The sequence below is a fragment of the Somniosus microcephalus genome, chromosome 14, assembly GCF_052327205.1.
Source record: "Somniosus microcephalus isolate GS21.2 chromosome 14, FLI_Smic_1.0, whole genome shotgun sequence".
In the NCBI taxonomy this organism is placed as follows: Eukaryota; Metazoa; Chordata; class Chondrichthyes; order Squaliformes; family Somniosidae; genus Somniosus; species Somniosus microcephalus.
This window is the reverse complement of record NC_141000.1, coordinates 28,300,132-28,321,064: the sequence shown is the minus strand read 5'-3', so window position 1 is coordinate 28,321,064 and position 20,933 is coordinate 28,300,132. Positions and strand designations below refer to the sequence as shown.

Here is a 20,933-nt window from a genome sequence, read left to right as displayed (position 1 = left end):
CAGGACATTGATGCAGGAGTTCCTCAGGGCAGTGTCCTAGGCCCAACCATCTTAACTGCTTCATCAATAACCTTTCCCCCATCATAGGGTCAGAAGTGAGGATGTTCGCTAATGATTGCAGTGTTCAGTGCCATTTGCAACTCCTCAGATAATGAAGCAGTCCATGCCCGCATGAAGCAAGACCTGGACGATATTCAGGCTTGGGCTGATAGGTAGCAAGTAACACAAGTGACAGGCAATGATTAGGTCCAACAAGATAGAGTCTAACCACCGCCCCTTGACATTCAATGGCATTAGCATCGCCGAGTCCCCCACCATCAACTTCCTGGAGATCACCATTAACCAGAAAATTAGCTGCATCAGCCACATAAATACTATGGCTACAAGAGCAGGATCAGAGGCTGGGTATTCGGTGGCGAGTGACTCACCTCCTGATTGGTTGTTGGAAGCCAATCATCTCAGCCCCAGGACATTGGTGCAGGAGTTCCTCAGGGCAGTGTCCTTGGCCCAACCATCTTAACTGCTTCATCAATAACCTTCCCTCCATCATAACATCAGAAGTGGGGATGTTCGCTAATGATTGCAGTGTTCAGTGCCATTTGCAACTCCTCAGATAATGAAGCAGTCCATCCCCGCATGAAGCCAGACCTGGACGACCTTCAGGCTTGGGCTGATAACCATTCACCAGAAAATTAACTGGATCAGCCACATAAATACTATGGCTACAAGAGCAGGTCAGAGGCTGGGTATTCTGTGGCGAGTGACTCACCTCCTGACTGGTTGTTGGAGGCCAATTATCTCAGCCCAGGACATTGGTGCAGGCTTTTCCACCATCTACAAGGCACAAGTCAGGAGTGTGATGGAATAGTCTCCACTTGCCTGAATGAATGCAGCTCCAACAACACTCAAGAAGCTCAATATCATCCAGGACAAAGCAGCCCGCTTGATTGGCACCGCATCCATCACTTTAAACATTCACTCCCTCCACCACCGGCGCAACATGTCTGCAGTGTGTACCATCTAGAAAATGCACTGCAGCAACTCGCCAAGGCTTCTTCGACAGCACCTCCCAAACCCATGACCTCTACCACCTAGAAGTACAAGGGTAGCAGGCGCATGGGAACACCATCACCTCCAAGTTCCCCTCCAAGTCATACACCATCCTGACTTGGATATATATCGCCATTCCTTCATCATCGCTGGTCAATATCCTGGAACTCCCTCCCTAACAGCGCTGTGAGAGTACCTTCACCACACGGACTGCAGCGGTTCAGGAAGGCAGCTCATCACCACCTTCTCAAGGGCAACTAGGGATGGGCAATAAATGCCTTCCATGTCAGTGACGCCCACATCCCACGAACTAATTAAAAAAATGTCCAGGTACACATCAAGACTATTGTTGACATGGTAGTTAGCTACTAGCATCAGTTGCACGAAATTATAATTTAACGATACTAATTGAAAGGCTTTTTTTAAAACGATGACTGATAGATTACCATTGCCTATAGACAGGACAAATTTAAAGAAATATACAAAAACTATATAATAAACTATTTAACTATAGTAACAAAACTGACGGATGCTGGAAATCTGAAACAGAGACAGAAAATGCTGGAAACACTCAGCAGGTCAGGCAGCACCTGTGGAGAGAGAAACAGAGTTAACTCTTCAGGTGTGATTTTTTACTATCACAGGTTAACTGCTGTAAAATAAAATAATGCCCTCAAAATGGTTCTTGTGTAAACTTGACTGCAAGTGAAAAAATATCTTCAAGGATACAACTTTGCAAACCTCAGCAATTATGTCCATACTAATGGTAGTGACCCAGTAGATGCAGTGCTGGCCACTAATCTAGAAATATTTGCAATTTGTCTGCTAATTACAACTGTCATGGGTCATAAAAGTAGAAGTAACCATAGTTATATTTAAAGCTACGCTTGGGGAATACCCCAGCATACAATGATACTTTTTCCAGAACATATGGTATAGCGAACCAAGGAAAGGTTATCCTATAAAATATTCTCTTAGTGAAATTCCTGATTATAATGTATGAAAAAGTCACCAACACAAGGGCCTCGAAATTCATTGACAGGTGTAAAACAAGCGCCTAAGCATCCAATATGGCAGGCGGCGGGTGCGCACACATTCTGCGCCAGATGTGGCACCTGTCATATTTGTAAAGGCTCCAGTAATGGCGTCCAGGGCCTGCACCTGAAACAGGCATTAAGCCCTTTTCATATGCAAATAGGAGGCCTCAGGCCTACTTGAAGCCCCCTTCCCGAAACTGGGCTGCTCTGAACTCAGCCGGCGCCAGGCTTGCTGCATTCAGGATAACCATGTCTACAAAAGCAAAATACTGTGGATGCTGGAAATCTGAAATAAAAACAAAAAATGCTGGAAATACTAGTCAGCAGGTCAGGCAGCATTTTTTTAAAAATTTATTCGATCACAGGATGTGGGCATCGCTGGCAAGGCCAGCATTTATTGCCCATCCTTACGTGCCCTTGAGAAGGTGGTAGTTAGCCACCTTCTTGAACCACTGCAGTCCATGTGGTGATACTTCTTTGTAGCAGTTTGATATGACTGAGTGGTTTGCTCAGCCATTTCAGAGGGTAGATAAGAGACAACCACATTGCTGTGGATCTAGGAGTCACATATAGGCTAGACCAGGTAAGGACAACAGATTTCCTTCCACTAAAGGACATTAGTGAACCAAATGGGTTTTTATGACAATCCAGTAGTTTCATGGTCACCATTACTGATACTAGATTTTTTATTTCAGATTTATTTAATTAACTGAATTTAAATTGCCCAGCTGCCATGGTGGGATTTGAACTCATATCTCACAGATCATTAGTCTAGGCCTCTGGGTTATTAGTCCCAGTAACATAACCACTATGCTACCGTTCCCGATTATCTGTGGAGAGAGAAACAGAGTTAACGTTTCAGGTCAATGATCATGTCTACATGCGGCCTAACCAGCAGTCCTTAAATGGACCGCTGGAGGCCGCTACCAGAAAGGTACATTTTAAAGAAAGTAATTACCTGAATGTGGAGCCGAAAGAAGTTGGAGTGCTCCTTTCTGTTCCACAGCAGTCCCAAAGACCGTTGCCAGCCCCCAATTCCTCCTCCCGATCACTCACCTCCTTCCCAATCATTCCGTCCAGATCACTCCCCTCCCCACTTCTCAGGAACTACCCGAGGGCTGCTGCCAGGGAAGCAGCCGGCCCAATTTTGTCTTCGCCAAACAGGCAAGCTATCTCTGGATGCATGATTGTTGTCTGCAGCTCACCAGCAATATACTGATGAGGCTCGATGCTCAATTTCAGGTGAGCCTTGAGCTCCCAGATTGCCACCTATTTCAGGCCTGAAAATGAGTGGAAACATATTTCCACCCCAAGAACTGTACAGATTTAAAGAATGGGTTTGCAAATGGCCTTTTCCGATAGTTTTATTTTTTGGGCTAGTTCATTTGTGCAGCAATCATTCTGCGATTTTAGGATTACCAAATCTCAAAGAATGGTTTTCATTTATCGTTATATTTTGAGGATGTTATTGAGATTGTGAATGTAATGCTTCACTAACGACAACACAAATGATTTACTTCAAATATCTCAGAAAAATGCCTATTACTTGCTAAATTGGTGCTACCTATCATTTCGAAGACCAGCGCTAAAAGATAGTTATCAATGTGGAATGAGGGAAATGTGTTAGAATGTAAACTAGATGTTTACAATAACTTGTCATTCACAACAATCAGTCTCACCAAGACATTTATAGTGTCCTTTAGGATTAGAGTCAATCCCCATTAATTAACTAAAAATGGATTCTCTTATGTACAGCCAAGAAAGCAATATGGCTAAACCCAGATTTTCATAATCATAAACTATAATTACTTGCAACATTCTGGCATGAGACACAGTAACTCTCCACATTAATTTTCTGTAATTAATGTGTTTCAAAGAAAAACAAACTTGGGTTTTAAATTATCGAATGAAATTTCTGTAGGGCTATAATTTCTTATTCTCGTTACAAGTAGCATCAAATCCTCCTCTACCCAACATCTGAAAATGATAAGTTAAGGAAATAACCTAACAAAAGCACAAATGATTTGCTCCAAGAATCACAGAAAAAATGCTTGCTGCTTTACTGGAATTATTCAAAATACGTAAAAAGAACTCTTTCACTCTGTAAAGCTGCAACACAATAACTGACTCTGGCCTAGAAAGTGGTTAACGCCAAAACAGATGCCAAAATATCTAATATGGCGGGCCGTGTGCATGCGCAACTTTTGTGCCGGAGGTGTGCCACCCACCATATAGGTAAAAGCAGAAAAAGAGGTTTCCACGGCCATGCCTGAAACAGACATTGGACCCTTTGCATATGCTTATAAGGGGTCTAAAACCTGTTTAAGGCTACTTTTGCAAAATTGGTCTGCCTAGAATGCAGGTGACACCGGGCCAGCTGCATTCAGGAAAACATAGTCTACATGTAGCCTAGCCAGCAGTCCTCAAAGTTTATTGCAAAATTCTGAATTCGGAGCCAGGAGGAACAGGTCCACTGCAATGCTGAAGAATGTTGCCGACTACTGCTTGGCCCCATCACTATTGCTTCCCTCCCCTATCACCCCCTCCCTCCAGATCGCCTCCCCCTTCCGAATTGCACCCCACTCTTGATCGCTCCCCCAGATCTACCTGATGGCTGCTGCCGCAACGACCCGAAATCCAATGCCGATTTGCTGGCGAGCTGCCTGGGGACACCCAGCATACATCCCCAGCTTGCCGGTCTTATTTAAAATGAAGCCTAAGGCCCAATATTGGGTGTGCCTTGGGTCTACTTGTTCCAGCGCAGGGATTGTTCCCGGCACCCAGCTTACACCAGCAGGCCGGCACAAACCAATTTCTAGGCTGTAGGATCCTGGGATGCTGACTTATTATTAGATGATACCTGTATTGCCCAGGAGCCCTTCTGCATCAAATTGTATATTGTGCACAACTATCAATATTGGCTGCTATTTCAATTGAATAATCCTACATAATCTTCTTTCATATGCTAGTGGCAAAGCAAATCAAATGTCAATATCTAAATCAAATATCCAGGCCAAAGCTTCCGGTGTAACAACGTGTATATCTTGTAGGCTGCCTGCGAATTTCCTCTGAGGGCAGTGCTCAATGATGTGCTCCAGGGTCTGTTTAGGAGCTCCACAGTTGCATGATGGGGATGCTTTAATCTTCCATCCATGGAGAAGGTGGCAGCATCTACCATGACCGGTGCTGAGGCGGTTGATGGTTGTCCACTGTTTGCGAGGAAGGTTTGATCCTTCAGGTTGTACTGTGGGGTCCTCTATAAGGAATCCATTCCGTATGTCGTAGTTCCTCCAAGCATTTCGCCATCAGTCATCAAGGCTGAGGGGCGATCGCTGAAGGGCTTCGGCGACGGTCCAAAATGGCCTTCTAGATTTGAGACGGGTTGGTGATAGGTTGTTCAAGTTGGCCTGGATCGGCATGTCTTTGCTGGTTGTATTCTCTGGAGACTGCATATTCGCGGCATAGGTGTAGTGGTGCAATGTTTGCAAGCACGGGCAGCCAAGATGTCGATAAAAGTGTACTGGTGCTAATTCTCATAGTAAAATTCAGCTGGACACAACGGATTTGACATGCGGACTTGCTAGCCATGCCGGAGAGCAGTACTCCACTGTAGAGTACACCAGGGCGAGTGCTGCCGTATGGAGGATTTGAGCGTCTGCTCCCTATGTGGATCCGGCGAATTTCTGGATTAAGTTGACCTTACTCTTTAGTTTCTTCTCAAGGTTCTGAAGATGCTGTCTATATGACAGGGTGTGATCAAGCGCGATTCCTAAATAGGAGGGTTTTTTGGCATGGTTTATCTCTGTAGTGCAAAAGGAGACTTTCAAAGCTTGGTTTGCTTGTTGGGTGTTGAGGTGGAATGTAGAGGTGACGGTCTTTTGCAGGTTTGGCGGAAGTAAGCCTTTATTCTCTGTAAATCACTGGTCAGGGTCTCCTCGGTGATGGACAGATTCATGTTTTGTGTGGCCAAGGCAATGTCATCAGCATATACGAACTTGTAGGATTCTGTTTCGGGCAGGTCACTGGTGTAAGCGTTGAATAACATGGGTGCCAGGACAGAACCCTGCGGGAGTCCGTTGTTCAATGTCCTACATCTGCTCTTCTGGGTGCCAGTGTACACAGGGAAGCATGGGTTGCTAAGCATGGAGTTCAGAAGATGGATTGTTGTTCTGCAGGGTAAAATGGTGGAGAGCTTGAAAAGCAGTCCATGCTTCCATACTGTGCCATACACCGCTGACAGGTCCACAAGTGCTACGGCGGCCTTAAGCTGGCACTGGAAGCCTGCTTCAATGTGCGTTGTTAAAGCTACCACTTGGTCGTAGCAGTTACGGCCACTCTGGAAGCCTGCTTGCTCTTTAGGAATGGTTGGCTCGATGATGGTGGTGGTGTTCCCATGCGCCTGCTGCTCTTGTTCTTCTAGGTGGAAGAGGTCACGGGTTTGGGAGGTGCTGCTGAAGAAGCCTTGGCGAGTTGCTGCAGTGCATCTTGTAGATGGTACACACTGCAGCCATGATACGCCGGTGGTGGAGGGAGTGAATGTTTAAGGTGGTGGATGGGGTGCCAATCAAGTGGGCAACTTTGTCCTGGATGGTATCGAGCTTCTTGTGTGTTGTTGGAGCTGCACTCATCCAGGCAAGTGAAGAGTATTCCATCACACTTCTGACTTGTGCCTTGTAGATGATGGTTGAAAGGCTTTGGGGAGTCAGGAGGTGAGACACTTACCGCAGAATACCTAGCCTCTGACCTGCTGTTGTTGCCACAGTACTTATGTGGCTGATTAAGTTTCTGGTCAATGGTGACCCCCAGAATGTTGATGGTGGGGGATTCGACGATGGTAATACCGTTGAATGTCAAGGGGCGGTGGTTAGACTCTCACTTGTTGGAGATAGTCATTGCCTGGCACTTGTGTGGCACAAATGTTACTTGCCACTTATCAGCCCAAGCCTGAATGTCATCCAGGTCTTGCTGCATGCGGGCATAGACTGCTTCATTGGCCCAGAAATTCGGGTCGGAGGCTTCCCGCGGGTGCAAGCCTCCGACCTGCACTTACCTAGCGCGCCGGCCGTTGTGCTGTGGGCCCGCGTGGGATTCCGATCCTGGGCTTGCTCCAACTGCCGGCGCGCAGTGCTTGTGTATCCCAGGGGCGCAGTTAGTTCGAAGCGTCCACTGGGATCACGTGGGCCATAGGGAACCAATGGTAGCAGGGAATCTGTATTCATAGATTTGACAGGAAGACCTGTCAAATCTATGAATACAATTCAGCCCCAAAACTTCAAATAATTTTTTAAAAATCACATTTTAAAAATAACTATAAATTACATAAAATAACTATTTTAAACAATAATTTAAATTTTTGAAAAAATTAATTACAGTTTCTAACGGGGCTAAAAATAAACTTACCTTTCTTTAAAGTATTTAAAAATAATAAACCTGTGGAAAAAATGTTTTAATTTAACTTAATTCACCACTTACCTTGTTAAAAGCAGGCCTTGCGACTGCTTTTTATAAGTGTAGCTCCTGGAGACTTACCCTCCCGGAGAAAGCTGCAAAAGAAATGGAAGTTCCAGGCGTACGCGCTGCCTCTCCGGTGCATGCGTTCGACCTGTGAACCTCTTCCTTTAAGGGAACGGAAGTTCCGGTTTCCCGCGCATGCGCAGTGCATGCACGAAACCGGCACTTTCGTTGGGCCTACGCGTGAGTACCCAGCGCGTACTCACCTGTGGGGACCCGAAGTTCTGGCCCAAAATTAGGAGTTGCGAATGGCACTGAACACTGTGCAATCATCAGTGAACATTCCCACTTCTGAGCCTATGAAGGAGGGAAGGTCATTGAAGAAGCAGTTAGGATGGTTGGCTCTAGGACACTGCCCTGAGGAACTCCTGCAGCGATGTCCTGGAGCTGTGATGATTGATCTCCAACAACCACAACCATCTTCCTTTGTGCTAGGTATGATTCCAGCCAGTGGAGAGTTTTCCCCCCGATTCCCATTGACTTCAGTTTTACTAGGGCTCCTTGATGCCACACTCATCAAATGCTGCCTTGATGTCAAGGGCAGTCACTCTCACCTCACCTCTGGAATTCAGCTCTTTTGTCCATGTTTGGACCAAGACTGTAATGAGGTCTGAAGCCAAGTGCCCCTGGCGGAACCCAAACTGAGCATCGGTGAGCAGGTTATTGGTGAGTAAGTGCCACTTGATAGCACTGTCGCCGACACCTCCCATCACTTTGCTGATGATTAAGAGTGGCCGACTGATGGGGCGGTAATTGGTCTGATTGGATTTGTCCTGCTTTTTGTGGACAGGTCATACCACATTGCTGGATAGATGCCAGTGTTATAGCTGTACTGGAACAGCTTGGCTAGAGGCGCAGCTAGTTCTGGATCCTGTGATCATGCATTTCAGAAAAAAGCGTACTATCATCTGTATTACAAAGCCACCATACCTACCCTTTCTAACCACAAACATACTTCATGCTAAGACAACTCCCTTTAGCTTATAGAATCAGTGAGTTTTGACCTGACACTAACAACAGATACGAGTGAGGTTCTGCACGTGGCACTTCTCTTGTAGCACCTTGGGTAATGATTAATAAAACAAATTCTACAGAGGAGGTGAACTTAGGTGATAGGCAGGGGTAGACTTGAACATTTGACCTTCTGGTTTTATAAACTGTCTCCTTATTGGAAGAACCCCTCTCACCATTGACAGATTGCTTCTGTCATCTCTACTTCAACCTGCCATCTATTCCATCAGCATGGATATCGTTTATACTGTCTCACCTTGGTCATCAGAATCTGACCATGATCAGCCCCAACACCAGCAGCACTAGGCACACCAGCAGCACAAACAACAACACCACCAACCTTCTCCTCAACGCCCTGATGCTCCACAGGACAGAGGGCATCAGCGCAGGGGTCCACCACTCCGGAGGCAATACCCCCAACACAGCGTATACAGGCAGAGGATACGCTTCCTCAACATGACTGAGCAGCAGTGCCAAAGAAGGCTCAGGCTATGCCAGGTTGATGCAGACTTTTGCAGATCTCCGGACCAAGACCTGCAGCCCAGAGGAGCGGGTGGACATGCCTTACCAGTGGCTGTCAAAGTCACCATTGCCCTCAACTTCTTCACCTCAGGCTCCTTCCAGGGGTCTACAGCAGACATTTGCGGCATCTCGCAGTCGGCCGCCCACAGATGCATCACACAGGTCACCGATGCCCTGTTTGACAAGTCAGCCAATTATATCAACTTTGCCACCGATGAAGCCAGTATTACTGAACGGGTGCTCCCACGGGTGCAGGGCATCATCGACTGCACACATGTGGCTATCAGGGCACCCCATCATAACCCAGGAGTGTCTGTCAACTGCAAGGACTTCCACTCCCTCAATGTGCAGCTGGTGTGCAACCATAGGAAGATCATCATGCATGTGTGTGCCAGATTCCCTGGGAACTGTCATGACTCCTTCATCCTGTGACAGTCCACCCTCCCTCAGCTCTTCGCACCCCCAAACACACTTACTGGTTAGCTGCTTGGAGACAAGGGCTGTCCACTGAAGACGTGGCTTATGACACCTTTGAGGAGGCCGAAGAGAGACATAATGAAAGCCACATCTCCACCAGATGTGTCATTGAGCAGATCATAGGCATGCTCAAGATGTGATTCAGATGCCTTGACAGATCTGGAGGAGCCCTTCAGTATGCAGCAGCCAGGGTATCCAGAATCATCATGGTCTGCTGTGCCCTGCACAACATAGCGCAGCAGCGAGGATTAGCGCTGCATGAGGAACAAGGCACAGAGTGCACAGCCTCTTCAGAGGAGGAGGAGCAGGAGGAGTTTCAGGTGGAAAATGAGGAGGAGAAAGAGCTGGAGGAACCTGCAGTGCAGATTGCACCAGCACGTGAGCACATTGCTGCCCACGAGGCCAAGGATGGCCTCATCATGGCCAGATTTACTTAACTTTATGCAGTACACCCATATGGCTGCCACATGCCTCGCCAGGTTGGCAACACCCCACAGCCAGACCATAAAGCATCCCTATAATGACCAATCCATTCCATTCACAGTCACCACCATTGCTGGAGGTAAAGTTAGGTCTGACCCTTCACTTCAACTAACGAAGCCACTTCCGATGGTGCACACAAATTTGTCCAAGACCGGAAAGTTTTGAAAATAAATACATTTATGGTGAAGATTAAATTAACAGAAACTTCACAATAACATTGAACAAAACACCCAAGTGACTACCCTTGTGAATCTACTTGTGTGGCATCTTTCTCTTACGTGTGTTTCTACATGGTGCTACCCCTGTGGCTTCAGCAGAGGTAGAGGCAGCCTCCTCACTTCCCTGCTGCACCTGCTTAGACAACTTTGGCGGTTGTCCTCTGGGTTTTGGAGCCTGTGAGGGCCCCGCCAAAGTCTGCTCCTCCTGCAACTGTGCAGGGGCAGACTCGGCCACCACGATCCGAGGCAGCATGTGGGGCTCTGACTGAGGGGGTGGCAACGGGGGAGAAGTGTGAGCGCTTGGAGAGGAGCCCCCACTTCCATGTCCCCGTTCACCATCATCCCTCTCATGGGCCATCCGCACTTTCCTGCTAGAAAGTAGCTGGAGAGCACCTTGCTGCACACCAGTAGGGGCATGAGGACCCACGTCTACATTGACATCCCTCCTAGAGAGGACGTCTATGAGCCTCTGGGATCTATTCTTCATAGATAGCCATCTATCCTCCATAGATAGCCATCTATTCTGCATAGACACCATGTGCTCTTGCAACTGGCAAATTAGCTGCTCCATGTAGGTGGCCACCCTGTCCATGGAGGAGCCATTGCCTGCGACACGGTGGTTCTCATGTTGGAGAAGGTCTCCTCCATTCTCTGAACAGTGGCAGTCATCGTGCTCGCAAAACCTATCAGACTCTCCTGCACTTGTTCCTGCTGCTCCGGAACCACCCTCTTTCTGGATGGCCCCCGAGGCCTAGCGTCTGCATGCAGTTGAGCAGAGCTAGGAGAGTCCTGCACCCTCCAACGAGGAGTCTCCACTACTGTCCCTGTCTCATCATCTGCTCTTGCTCACTTGTGATTTGTGACACACCAGGTGACTACTCTATGTCGCGAGGGACCCATCGAGGTGTGCGTATCTGCGCTGGTGCTAGGTGGGCTTACGTCTGGTGATGCTGCATCCTCAGAGGCTGGAGGCTCCTCTGAGGAGTCGTCTTCGGCTTCCTCCTGGACAGTGGGGGGGGGGGGGCGGGGGGCATGGGGGGCTCTTGATGGACCTGTGGGAGAGTAAAGAGATGAGTTAGATATGTCATATGTACATTGGGCACAGACAACATTATGCAAATAGTTATCATTCAATGGCTGCTAACATCTGCCCCCATATGAGTGACTGATGTATGCCATGTAGCTGCATGAAAAGTGATTCTGTCACCAGGTTGCTGAGATGTCTCCCTCTCTCCGTCTCCCACTTCCAGTGCTCGGACACTCCCAACAGCTCTAATGCAGCCTCCTCTGCAGTGGTCAGGGTTGAGAGTGATGGAGGTCATCCACCAGTTCTCTCCCTCTTATTGTGGGCTCTCTTTTTCTGCAAGGAGGGAAAGTAGAAAAGGTTGAGTTAAAGCGATGGAATGAGTGTAAGGAATGGATGGGTTACATGTGCAGAGGGCGACTATGATGGAGTAGGGTGGCAATTCCAAGTGGCCTCCTTGTGTGTTGTTAGTTGGTATGAGTGCATTAGGATGAGGGTGAGTGTGAGGGGTGGCTAGTCAGATGGGGATGTGATAATGTAGCTAGAGAGAGAGGGATTGGTGAAGGTGCAAGGTATTTTGGTGTGATTAAGGATGTGCAGGAGTAGGGTTGGGAAGGCAGAGTGATGGGGATGTGATGAGAGGCACAGCAGGAGTGTGGCTTTGTACTCACCTTTCCTGATCTCACAAGATCGTTGAACTGTTTGCGGCACTGCACCCAGGTCCTCCTCATGACGTCCCTACTGTTCACCTCCTCGGCGATTTGGAGCCAGGCTCCTTTGCTTTGCTGGGGAGGTCTCTTTCTCCCATTCGGAGGGAAGAGGACCTCCCTGCATGCTCTGACTCCCTCCACAAGCATGTGGAGGGAGTCATTGGAGAACCTGGGTGCAGCCCTCTGCCTCTGTGCAGTCATTTGTGCCCCTGTGTGCAGCAGTGGAAATCAATTGCACTGACTGCACACTCCTAGATGAAACTTCAAATGCAATGTGGCCATGGCTCCTTTAAATATCCTGGCCGAAAACACGATATCGATGACATCACCAGACCTGCTCCATTTAATTGGGCTGGGCAAGGCACAGGGTGGATTTAATAGACCCCATTATCGCAAAATCATCCTGTGGAGTGGGATGGAGACAGCAACAGGCTCGAGACCCGGCATGGCCACCACCCACACCGCACCCGCAAGGTAGGCAAAATTCCGGCCTTTGTCTTTTTTTATTGTTCTGGAGTTCCACTACCACAGTTACCCTCTTCCTTTCGCCTGTTTGGCATTGTGGAGCAACATTGTGTTATTCAGTTATAACTGAATTGCTAAAATTGTATTTATTTCTTTATGTGATTATCAGATCCTGATCCTGCCTGAACAATCAGTTGAGGGTTTTTTTTTCAGTAGTTCATCAAAAAATAATAATTTTATTGACCTGCTCTCTTGCTAACAATGTAAGTGGTGTATTTTGGATCCAGATTGCCAAACGTATAAACTATTCCACTGAGAATTTCATATGTCACCACAATAGCATTTTTCTAAGTAAAATGTATTAAATTGCTGAAAGCGTATCCTGTTGTTGGAAAATGCTCAGGAGATACCTTTACGTGAAACCTTTGGTTTATAAAGCACTAGTTAGGCCAAAGCTAGAGCATTCACCTCCTTTTGAAAGGCTGTATCTAGCTTGCATTTCCTATCCATTATACTTCTCCTCTTCTGACCAGCACACTTCAAGTGTTACACTCGAATTTGTGTCACACTTCAAAAAAGGACATCGAAAAACAAAGACAGTCATTTCACACAGGAACCAGAATGCAAGGAACCTCTTAGCAAGCCATGGTCGCGTCAAAAGCAATGAAACTTTATCCTTACCCATTATTTACTGAGATGTAATTAGACTTTGAGTCGTTAAAGAGACACAGCCACACCTCAGCAGCAGAATAATACCTCTTGCGTTATAAAGTCTAACATGTTCTTTATAGCTGGCAGTGAGCAATGCCAAGAGAGATCTGCTAATATATATGTACATGTTTTAAGTTACACTTCAAGTGTCACTTATGCAAATTTCAATGTCAATTTTTATTCAAGTATAAAAAAGAAAGAAAGCCAATGATTTCCTATTGGTTTGTTCTGACTTTGGAGCCAGGGATTTACAAGCAGCTGAAATCTACAGAGAAATTATCCTCTAATTGACCTCAGGATGTCATTAGAATCTTGATTCTTCTCAGAATGCCCATTATACCCTTAAGGAAGAAGCCAGTTACACACAGCTCCATCATAGAAGTCCTAGGCTCAACCATCTTCAGTTGCTTCATCAATGACCTTCCCTCCAACATAAGGTCAGAAATGGGATGTTCGTTGATGACTGCACAGTGTTCAGTGCCATTCACAACTCCTCAGATAATGAAGCAGTCCATGCCCGCATGCAACAAGACCTGGACGACATTCAGGCTTGGGCTGATAAGTAGCAGGTAACATTCATGCCACACAAGTGCCAGGCAATGACTATCTCCAACAAGCGAGAGTCTAACCACCGCCCCTTGACATTCAACGGCATTACCATCGCCGAATCCCCCACCATCAACATCCTGGGGGTCACCATTGACCAGAAATTTAACTGGACCAGCCACATAAATACTGTGGCAACAAGAGCAGGTCAGAGGCTGGGTATTCTGCGGCGAGTGTCTCACCTCCTGACTCCCCAAAGCCTTTCCACCATCTACAAGGCACAAGTAAGGAGTGCGATGGAATACTCTCCACTTGCCTGGATGAGTGCAGCTCCAACAACACTCAAGAAGCTCGACACCATTCAGGACAAAGCAATCCGCTTGATTGGCACCCCATCCACCACCTTAAACATTCACTCTCTCCACCACCAGCGCACCGTGGCTGCAGTGTGTACCATCTACAAGAGGCACTGCAGCAACTCGCCAAGGCTTCTTCGGCAGCACCTCCCAAACCCGCGACCTCTTCCACCCAGAAGGACAAGGGTAGCAGGCGCATGGGAACACCACCACCTCCAAGTTCTCCTCCAAGTCACACACCATCCTGACTTAGAAGTATATCGCTGTTCCTTCATCGTCGCTGGGTCAAAATCCTGGAACTCCCTAACAGTCCTGTGGGAGTACCTTCACCACGCGGACTGCAGCGGTTCAAGAGGGCAGCTCAGCACCACCTTCTCGAAGGCAATTAGGGATGGGCAATAAATGCTGGCCTTGCCAGCGATGCCCACATCCCATAAAAAGAATTTAAAAAAAAATTATGCTTAACATTATTGTAATGCTCACGTCCTTATAAACCAACGTGTCCTCTGACCTACCATGAGCATTACAATGAGAGATCCAGTTGTATTGATAAAACATTTTGAATCCTATCAAATATAATACATAAAAATATGCAATTATTTAATCATATTATTCTTATTTAACATATTGTTGTAATTTTATTGTGTAGTCAATATATCCCTTATTGAATACATAATTACTAGTTGATTTTGAATTACAGATGTATTAAACAAAATAATGAAACTAATTGTACTCCAGTCCAAGCATTAAACACTTTCTTAGAAGAAACAGTTGTAAGTTTTGTTTAAATACACAGGGTTAGATGTTCCTCCCCTGGAAGACTAGGCCATTTATGGTATCCCGGTCTGACAGTTACTTAGAGTTCGGACCCGAACCAGAATAAAGACAACGAGACAAAGATTTTAGGGTAACTACTTCTTTACTTAAAATCAATCAAGTTTACAAGCAAGCATAAAATCACATTTACATGCAAGTATAAGCTTCAACGAGCAAGCATAAGCATACATATGTACTAACACCAGCGAGTGACCAGTTCAGCGGTGACTAGTAGGCCCTTCTTTCTGTGCGACAGGTCAAGTCGCCCGACTCACTGCAGCAGCCCCCAAGCGTTCTCTAATTGTGTCCTTTGCACCCAAAACTTGGCAGGCCTCCCAATGCATAAGTGTCTCAGACCACGTTGGCTATTGTTCAATCATTGATGTTTCTTCTGTCTCAGACCACGTTAACTATTGTTCAATCATTGGTATTTCTTCTGTCTCAGACCATGTTGACTATTGTTCAATCTCTTCTTATCTGTAGTCAAGGCTGTTTGCGCCATGTCTGAAGGGGTTGCAGAAGTTCCTCATTGTTCAATCAGCTTAAAGGTTTGTTTTGCAGAACTCTCAAAGTCCTGTCTGATGAGGTTGCAGAAGTTAACTGTCGACAATGGGCCGCTTATGCCATGTCTAAAAGGTTTACGGAAGTTAACTAAATTTGTCGACAATGGGCCGCTTATGCCATGTCTAAAAGGTTTACAGAAGTTAACTAAATCTGTTTAAAGGGTTTTTTGCAGAACTCTCAAAGCATGCTGGTACATTAAATTCAGCCAAGTCACAATGAACAGCGAATTATATCTTACACCCCTTTACTGCCCATTTTTGGTCCCTGCTACTTCCAGAATTTCCTCTGTACATGACAGCAGACAGTAAATATGCCCATCCATATTTGGCTGGCATACTTGAATGGCATGTAAATGAAGAAACTACATCATCCAATTCTTCATTAAAGTCTAAGCAACACTAGGCATTAGGAATACCTTTGCATTCCAGCAGTGGCATTCACGTCTGGAAAGTATTGATCACATGGACAATGACATCAGCAATTATGCTCATAGAACAAATGAAGACTAATACGTGTGGCAGTGACTTACCAGGCAATGATCTAATCAAGAGATTCTTGCTCAAGTGGCTTATGAATGTCATTAAACCCCAAGGTTTTTTTCCTCTTTAATTTTGGATTTTTGTGTTGTTCCAGATGAGAGATGTTTGTGCACTTTCCCATTTCAAACATCAGTATCAGCATCGGACACCCAAATCAGATATAGTGCAGCCAAATGTAGATTACAGCTCTCTCAACTCAGTCCCAAAAATGTGTATCAACACCAATCACAGAAGAGCACCTCCTAACTCACAGTGAGACATGTCCAGTTGCTACACCAGTCATCCTCCCGACAGTTAATATCAATGTCGTGCTGCGGGCTGACATTATTAATTGGGCTGAGACTATTAGAACCTCAACAATGAAGTAGGGCTTTAAACTTGTGTCAACTATTTGTTTATTTTTTATAAGTTGAATAATTGTACATACTAAATGCAGTAAAAATACTAGAATGTAAGGGGAAGGGTGATTCTGATGTAGGGACTGAAGGTATCTGGCATTGCATTTTAAGTACTGTTGTGAGGGTTTTCAACATTAGATAATTAAGGTATAAACTATTCTGGGTATATGTATAACGTTCATCGGTTATCTATTTGGAATTACAGAGGGCCCCGATTGCAGCTCTGTTTATTATTTATAGTCTGTTTATCGAATGTTTTGCATCCATGGAATGGGAGTTTTGTAGCTGACTAGGTTTCACAGATTTTTCTGAAATTTGATTCTTGGGATGTGGGCGTTGCTGGCAAGGCCGACACTTATTGCTCATCCCTAATTGCCCTTGAGAAGGTGGTGGTGAGCCGCCTTCTTGAACCGCTGCAGTCCGTGTGGTGAAGATACTCCCACAGTGCTGTTAGGTAGGGAGTTCCTGGACTTTGACCCAGCGACGATTATACTAAAGTTTTGGTTGTATATCACATTATTATAAATCACATGTTCCACCTGACATGCCATTAATATTTTAATCTTCAAGGATCACTGCAAGATCGAGTTAACGCAGATTCATTTGAATTTTAATGCCAAATTAAATCCACAGTATTTATCCTGGAGCGCAATCAAGAGGCGTGGCATGATTCCTCTAACTGAGGTCGTGTTTTGTTTTAGTTCCAATGTAATCATTTAGTGTTGCGCGTCTTAAGCTACAGGTAAGGGTTCTCAGATATATCTCGCATTGGGAAGCTTCTGAAGGGAGGTCCACCCAAACAGATGGCAACAAAATACAGCAGCAGACACACGTTTACTCTTTTTACGGCTGAGTTTCTTCTGGAGAAGGTTTCCAGTCATGTAAACGCGCGTTCATAACATTTGGGTTTTTTTTAATGGAAGAGGTAAAATATTCTTGCAAATTTAATTTTAAACAAGATCTACCACTCAGCAACGCTTCCGACGCCCTATCTTAACCCTGAGTTGACGTATCAGCCAGGACCAGAATTCTGCTACTGTGAGCGTGATTCAATGGTTTAGTGTTCTGGTAACCCCCTCTCTGAATCCGTCACTTGATTGTAATACCTTTCAGTATGTCAAACAAACTGGAAACATCCGCCTATAATATGATTGCCAACCTGGAAAAAAAAAGAATAAATCATTGCTTTAGAAACAGTATGGTGTCGTCCTTCCAATTGCTATAATTTTAAAATGTCAACTATATATTTAGGCAGCCATATATATTCAAAACCCACATGCATTTCCCTTTCAGGTTTTCGGTAATGGACGGAGCAGCTGACATTAATTAGCTCTAGACTTGCCTTGAGATGAAGACCTACCCACAAGAGTATTAAAATGGTGACTGTCTAAGGTCTGGAATCGAAACTACAGTGCGTTTGTAGCCTTCTCCTCACACAGTATGCTATTTGAAACTCGACTCTTCGATTTTCTTTTTCTTGATGAGCTATTTCCGCGTTGGTGTGGTTTTTTTGAACAGTTTCTGTTTGACGATTTTCTCATAAAGGACAGCTGTGATATTTTTTAGTTTATAAAAGATATTTTTAAATGCAGGCCTGATCAAAACTTCTCATAATTAAAAAAAACCTCCTGTAGCGTTGTTATTGTCATCATCGTTGAAACTCTAAATCCTTCAGCCGAGAGCCAGTTCATAAATATAATTGGTACTAAATAATCGGCACTGATGAACAAGACATCATTTTAATCAATTCGCACTTTAATTTTTGCAGCAAGCTCTTTGGAATGGAACCCATCGGTTGCTGTCTCCTACCAAGTCCTGAACGAATGTATAGTCAGTACAATTTATGATCACGTTATTAACAAAAGCACTGATTTGTATTGTACAAATTTGGATTTACATTTATATTGGAGGTTTATCTAACGAGGGCATCGAGTTGTAAACAAGTTCTGCCCAATTTAATTGAATTATACTTGGCAGTTCGATTGGATTTATATTGCGGGGTTCTCTGTGCACGGCACACGGATCCAGTGTCAATCGACCAAAATAAGTGCACATCGCCTTTAGCGTTGCAGATATCTGACCTGGGATAGTAGCCAGGTTCAATTTAAATAGGATTGACCATTAATGAGAGTAAAATCAAGCCCAATTATTTCTTGCTTTCTGTCATTTTTGGTTATAAGTTTCATACCTTCCTGTTCCTTTTCTGTTAGGACACGTAGTGGTATTGATCTTGTATCCGAATGATAAGGCCCTGTCTCTGGCACGGGGCTTTTACAGTGTTAATGGACTAGGAGACAACAGCATGCAATAAGCATTCTTCATGACCGGGGCCCCTGTTCTATAATCCTTGGACAATAAAAAGCCCCATTTTCGCACACTTTTAAGTACAGTATGGCAACAGCTTGATATCGTCTCATGGATCATGTATCAATCAGTTGTGTGTGACGGAGGATTTTTTTAAATGGCACTGTTCAGAAGGAAAGGAATACAAAACTGAACGTGGGCAGAAGTGAAACTGTTGTACTTTTTAAGATTGCTCTGGGGAAAACGATTTGACCTTAACTTCCAACGAGTTAAATGTCAAATTATATAGTAGTCTGTGATATTGCAGCATTTTCCATTAAAAAAAAACAATCTTTTAAAATGCAGGTCATTTGAGGCTAGGTGGCTGTGAGTGAGTTGGCTGGCAGCTCGAAGTTCTTCGTCTCGGCCAGACCGCTAGCGGAAATCAAGCTAAGGCCGGGCACTTCTCCCAGGGAAATAGAGCCAGATTCTTCGCACTTTTCCTGACACTTTCGCAGCCGAGTGGCATCGGGAACAGACCTGGGAGCCGCACTCTCAAAAGGGGAAGCCACATAGGGAAAGGCGCAACGTGGAGTAAAGATGAACAAAAATACGGACTCCCTGTTTGGTGTTCCATCGAAACTCATTGGCACATGGAGCTCTCTCGGAAACCGGGAGCCACATTGACAACAGGAATCCGGCAGTGTTTTGTGGTCCTTAGCCCTGTAACAAGAGTTAACATCCCTCACGTGCTGACTTTTAGTTGGACTTTTGCTCCTTCATAAACTGCAGGCGTCGCGAACCCTTCACGGCAGCGCTGGGTTGTTCGGTTGACCTGGGGTGGGTTAGTGGAATACTGACCACTACGCTGACCAGAAATCTGCAGGAAGTCCGCAGCCTTTCCGCTTAAACGTCTGCCGAGCTGCTGCCCATATACGTGTTTTGGAATTAAAACACAGGGATAGCAGGAAGGGCTAGATTTCAATGGAAGAGGAAGCAGATAAACAGGAGAAATATATGAACTTGCACAGATGCATACTGATAATAGATTACTTTCCCTTTATTAATACATACACCAAACTGAAGGCATTTTCACTCACCGCGACAATTATAGGTGTCAATTGGAATTAGTAAATAATTCTACACAACTTCGACATTGTGTCTCCTTTTAAACTCTACGTAAATCTCTATGGCAATTAGATAAGCAAGCACCCTGCTACCCTGCACAAGATGTGGTTGTAGCTGTTTACTACCGATAATCCTTATCTTTACAACCCAGTTTGACTCAGTCAAAAAATGGGCGTCTTGCTCTCAAAAAAGTGTAAAATTTGAGTCATTTTTTGCCTTCTTCGCCTCCTCCTCCACCCCCGTAATTGCTCCGAATTTCGAGCGAGAAGCTGGTTGTCTAGTCACGAACTTAAAATCATTGCGGCGAAGAAACAGTCACTTTGAGGGGGTATTTTACTTAAACTTCTAACAGCTCCGAATAAAAATGACTCCAAATAATGCAGGAAACAGCAACGCCTGAACTGGCACAGTGCTTGAGCAACTTCGTGACAGAAATTGAACCAATTTACTCTTTAACGAATTTGCAATCATTGAGTTCACTATTGGAAACCTGTTAGCTTGAAAACGACAAGGTGGTATGGGTGAGGCTCTGAGCCTGTTTTGTGCCATTCGTTGACAGAAAATCTAAAAGCACGGCAACAGATTTTTTTTCAACGGGCGATCAGATCGCTGCCGGTTTCAGGGGTCAAAAAATCTGCAGAATGGGAAATATTTAAAAAATCAGAAATTGATGAAAATACTCAGCAGCTCAGGCAGCAGCTGTGCAGAGGTAAACAGAGTTAACGTTTCAGGTCGATGGCCTTCCATCAGAACTGGAAGATGTTAGAGATGAAGAGCTTTTAAGTAATTACAGGGGCAGGGAAATAACGTTTAGGAGATTAAGGACGATCTAATTGAAGTGTTTAAGATGATTGATTTGATAGGGTAGATAGGGAGAAACTATCTGGTGGGGGTACCCAGAACAAGGGGGCATAATCTTAACATTAGAGCTAGGCGTTCAGGGGTGATGTCAGGAAACACTTCTTCACACAAAGGGGAGTGGAAATCTGGAACTCTCTCCCCCAAAAAGCTGTTGAGGCTGGGAGTCAATTGAAAATGTCAAAACAGATTGCTAGATTTGTGTTAGGCAAGGGTATTGAGGGCT

General features: G+C 45.2%; 1 long non-coding RNA gene across 2 annotated transcripts in view; it reads left to right on the top strand.

The window, feature by feature from the left end:
* Window positions 1–19,873, top strand: part of LOC147107398 (uncharacterized) — a 127,082-nt gene extending 107,209 nt beyond the window's left edge. For both annotated transcript variants that reach the window (XR_015080787.1, XR_015080788.1), the window contains one exon: window positions 17,732–19,873. This is a non-coding gene — a long non-coding RNA (uncharacterized LOC147107398). The remainder of the gene's footprint in view (window positions 1–17,731) is intronic.
* The last annotated feature ends 1,060 nt before the right edge of the window (window positions 19,874–20,933 follow it).